Source organism: Apium graveolens, chromosome 6, assembly GCF_009905375.1.
Source record: "Apium graveolens cultivar Ventura chromosome 6, ASM990537v1, whole genome shotgun sequence".
Lineage (NCBI taxonomy): Eukaryota > Viridiplantae > Streptophyta > Magnoliopsida > Apiales > Apiaceae > Apium > Apium graveolens.
This window is the reverse complement of record NC_133652.1, coordinates 87246975-87251748: the sequence shown is the minus strand read 5'-3', so window position 1 is coordinate 87251748 and position 4774 is coordinate 87246975. Positions and strand designations below refer to the sequence as shown.

General features: G+C 33.7%; 1 long non-coding RNA gene across 7 annotated transcripts; it reads left to right on the top strand.

Moving 5' to 3' along the window:
• Positions 1–940: 940 nt before the first annotated feature.
• Positions 941–3855, top strand: LOC141663581 (uncharacterized). 7 transcript variants are annotated; one of them, XR_012551557.1, is made up of 6 exons: positions 941–1557; positions 1657–2256; positions 2342–2363; positions 2472–2648; positions 2790–2885; positions 3426–3855. It is a non-coding gene; the product is annotated as an uncharacterized LOC141663581 (long non-coding RNA). The 7 variants fall into 7 exon arrangements; XR_012551558.1 differs by lacking the exon at positions 2342–2363 and having other exon boundaries at positions 942–1557; positions 1657–2008; positions 2190–2256; XR_012551555.1 differs by having other exon boundaries at positions 1657–2008; positions 2190–2648.
• Positions 3856–4774: the final 919 nt, after the last annotated feature.

Below are 4774 nucleotides of genomic sequence, written 5' to 3'. Positions count from 1 at the left end.
ACTTTAGTGTTGGCATGTTATGTTAACAGATTAAAAGCTGCTGAACTACATTAGAGAGCAGAAAAGATATTGCGAGTGACAGACCTATTGCACATTGGGCAAGTGTCACTTCTCTCCATCCAATCCAAGATGCACGAAAGATGAAAGTGATGGTTACATTTTGTAATTACTTCTCTCCATCCACTCCAAGATGCACGAAAGATGAAAGTGATGGTTACATTTTGTAATTACTTTTTGGTTTTCTGCAGCGTAGTCTGCAAATTTGGTAGAGAATGATTGTTAGGAAGTTACAAGCTGTAAAATGTGGCAAACAAGAAACCGGTCTTGTCAATAAATATATATATATATAAGTAATTAAAAGTAACAATATCTAAAATAGAAGGAGCTTTGCCAAGGGATACCTTCGAAACAAATGGCGCAACCATCCTCTCTCCTCCTGTTGAAACACTGGCTCCAATTAGGCGAGGTAGTTCAAGTTCGGATGACGACGTAGGAGCAATACCACCTTGAGCTTTAAATTCCAACTCCATGCGATTAGCATGGAAACTGGAGGGTGTCCAGGCTCGATGCACTCAAACTTGAATTGACATCATGAGATGTCAATGACTCAAGCTCTTCCTCTTGTGCACACTAAAAAGAGAAAACATTGCAACAGAATTTTTCTGTGTCAAACTGCAGCAGAGTTATTGGAATGAACGAGATATTTCAAAGATTCTAACAATCACTACTAGAAATAGTGCCTACGACATCACCCTTTAACATCGGTTAGAAATGTCAATATTGATGTTAAAAGTAATTTTAACAAAATGGATGACTTTGTGTATTGCTACTTGCAATCAGTTTCCGATAATTAGCCGATGTCTATAATCGTTTTAAAAAAAAATAAAAAAAGCTCCGCTTCTTTCTTTCCCTATGAATACACCAAAAAGTTTCCCCCTTAAACAAAATTTGTATTTCTCAGTTTCCCCCTTTAACCAAAAACATTCCCCCACTTCTCTCTCATTCTCTCTTCTCTCATTCTCAGTCTCTCTTCTCTCTTCCCTCTCACTCTCCACGTCTCTTCTCTCTCACTCTCTCATCATACACTCACTCTCACACTCACTCTCGGAGTCTCTCTTCTCTCATCTCTCATCATCTCTCACAGTCTCTCTTCTCACTCACCCTCTCTAAATCTAAGTATACTCATCTCAAACGTCTAAAACCCCTATTTGTACAAACCCTTAATTAAACTCGATTAATTCGTAAATCGAGCTCGATTGGTGCTAAATAACCTTGAAAAAAGTTTGGTCTATTCGATTAGTATGAGAAAAATATGTTTATTTCGAATTTATCAAGGGAAGATTTTCTGGACTTACTGTTTTAGCAAGTGGTTAAAGTTTCAGAAACTAAGTTGTTAGCTTTGTTTAGTTATGTGTATAATTTTTGTGCGATTTAGAAGTTGTTATTATGGATCTCTATTATGGACCTCTAATTACTGTATTGGTGGTAGCAGCTAATGTGTTGTAATGCAGTGAACTGCAGAAAGAAAAAGTGTGGCCACAGCAAGTCAGCAACCAGGTAATTTCGTAATTCTTTTGGTTTGTTTATATTATTTATTTAATTTATTTTTTTACATGGACTGTGACATTTTCAACTTTTGGTTGTATTCTTTTGCAGTTGAGGCCAAAGAAGAAGATCAAGTAAACATAATATCAAGTGACTGTTCTTGTTTTATCTTGGGAAGGGTCTTTGTAGAAGTGAATTCTCTTTAATTTTAAAAATTAATATTCTGTAATAGTAATTTATTAAGTTTTGAATTTTGAGACATCCGGGCTATTTGACAGTTTATGCACCGCTTTTGAAATTGATTTTTTCTCAATATGCATCTGTTAAATTGTGATATGTTCTATGTATATTTCCTATTTTTTCTTTTTACACTTGTTGCATATAATTATTCTGTTTGGGTTATCGAATGTCTCTGTCACACACTCATATCGATTTTCTATCCATTAAGAGTTAATGAAAGACCGTAAGATCTCCCTTCTTATATCTTAAGATTGATTCTTCCTCATCTAGTACACTATACTATATCTCTCTGTATTGACTGATGTCTCTAGGTTCTAATTTTACCTAAAACAAGCTAAATATATTAAATATCTATAATTGCCATTTTTCTGTTGACAAGGCTCGGATTGTCTGTTTTATTACAGCTACTTTACTGGTCTATTATCACCGGGGAAAGGAATTCTCCTTTTCGGCCCTCCAGGATCAGGAAAGGTTTGTTGTATATGTTTTACTTCTATTGTTAATACGAAACTTAAGATTCTCATTTCTGAGTAGTTAATTTTTTCTGTAATTGGAGGGCTGCCTGAGATTTGTTGAAGGTATGTATAGCTACGGTGTATTAATTTTCATTGGATAAACATAACCACTTGCTTTAAGTTAGGTGTTGCAAAAGTTTGTGTTAGATTCTAACAAACTTTCAACTTTAGGGCGTCAATGCTATACTTGTTCCTGGAGGGTTTGGTGACAGAGGCGTGGAAGGCAAAATACTTGCTACAAACTATTCCCGAGAGAACAAAATCCCTTATCTTATCTTGGTATATGTCTAGGAATGCAAATTGTTGTTGAATTTGCCCGGTCTGGTCTAGGGCTGGAAGATGCCAACGGTGCATAGTTTGACCCAAAAACTCTGAATCCTTGTATTTTATTTATGCCAGAGATTCGTATTCATTCTCTGTCAAAAGCTTTGATTCTCATTTTTCTTGAAAAATAAATCCTCTGCACTATTTATCTTTGTATTCTTGCAGGGTTCAAAGACCCATATGAGAGGTATAATGAGTGGTTGGAGACACACTATGGAAGTGACATCTACCGTAAAACTCTATGGCTGGGGATGGAATAAGGTTTCTAACTCACTCTTTTCTTTCCGTACATGTATGAAAGCTCTGTGCTGAAATTAAACTTGAATTTAGTTTCTGTGGTTTACATTGATCTTCACGCAAAGTTATTCTATTTTCTACTAAAGAGTTGTTCTTTGTTGTGTCATTGTAGTAGAGAATTTTAATCAACATGATTTTGTATAAAGTCTGAAGCAAGATTTGTCAAAGCAAGCAATTCATAAAGTGTTATACTCGCTTACTTAAGCAACTAATATTGGGTTGATAATGACTTTATCAACTACTAATTTTTTCCTCTTTCCTTCACCAACCTTATTTTTTACATAGTATGCTTAACTATTTCTCTACTAATGATATTTATACAAGTTCATAAGTACAAGTTGTATAAGAGATAAATTTTGTGCCCCTATGACATGTAAATATGATGATGATGTGTTTAGAGGTTAGAAATTGTGGGAACTTCTATGTGACTCTGTGAACTTCTATGCAAATATTTTAATTATTTCATATGTTAGTATTGTTGATTATTTTTTAATTTATCTTTAGGAGATGATATGGACTTTCCAATCAAGAGTGTACCGGGCATGGAGAGATTTCTCAGGCGACGTGATCTGCCAAGTATGTTCAGTGTTGCCAACATAAATGATAGTGCCTTTCAGACGTGGTTAACTGAAACTCAGCAAACTGTTCGAGCTCAGGCCTTAAGACTAAACACATTTGAGGATCTCGAGGGACCAATTATGTCTCAGCTACGCACTATGACCAATATACCTCGATCATGGTTGAAGCCAACAGGAAATTTGTTGGTTTTATTTGAAGAATTGGGTGGAAATCCTTATGTACAGATCAGTTACGTACATCACTTAATACTCTATTATTTATAGTGTGATATTTAGATTTATGACTGAAAATTTAAACTTTATGTATGATCAGTTTTGAAAATTTATAGTGTGATATTTAGATTTATGACGGGAAATCCTTGGGTTGGCTTGAATGTTGGTAGATAAGTTTTTTCATTTTTTTTTTGTTCTGCTTTAAGATTGTTTTTTTATTGATATAGCTTTTATTTTAATTTAAAGAGCGCGATGTATCTTGGGTAGATATAACATCATTTAATTATTAACCAACTGATGTCAAAAATAAATAAAACATAGCAATTTTGACAGGAAAAATGATGTAAATAGGGATTTTCACATCGCTAACCTAAGTGAAATCGATATGATATGCCATATTTAACATCGCTAACCTATGTGAAACTAATGTGAAATGCCGTATTTAACATCGCCTCTATGTAGCAACCGATGTATTATACAAAGTAATATATCATTTCTGTTAAGAATCTGATGTCTACTGGTTTAATGTTCTTCCTTATTATATGTTTATAGTGCTTCTTAACCTCCTAATTACCATTTTTCACGATCTAATTTTAATATGTTATTAAAAATAAGGGCTAATAATACATCAGTTAGCTAAGAAAACTGATGTCTATTTACATCTTTAACATCGTCTAAAAACCGATGTTAAAAACCCTGACTTTTCTCTACACATGCAAATACATCGGTTTGAAAAAAAAGACATCGATTTATAACCGATGTCTAAAGGAATTTTTCTAGTAGTGAATAAGCAGTGGACATTTTACCTGACATCTCCAATCTAGGTTGCAAAAATCTTTTCCAATAAATTAAACACGATAAGTAAATAAATAGTAGTGAACGTTAAGCATAAACTAAAAATAAAAGATAATTAACACCTTAACAGTGAGTTGAAAACCAAAATAAAACATATGTACCAAGTAGACCGATGTCTAATGCAAAACGTTGAAGAAAATTAAAGTATTGGAGATAAATGCAGCATGATAACATTTTAACGGAAATGAGAGAACACTTACATAGTAT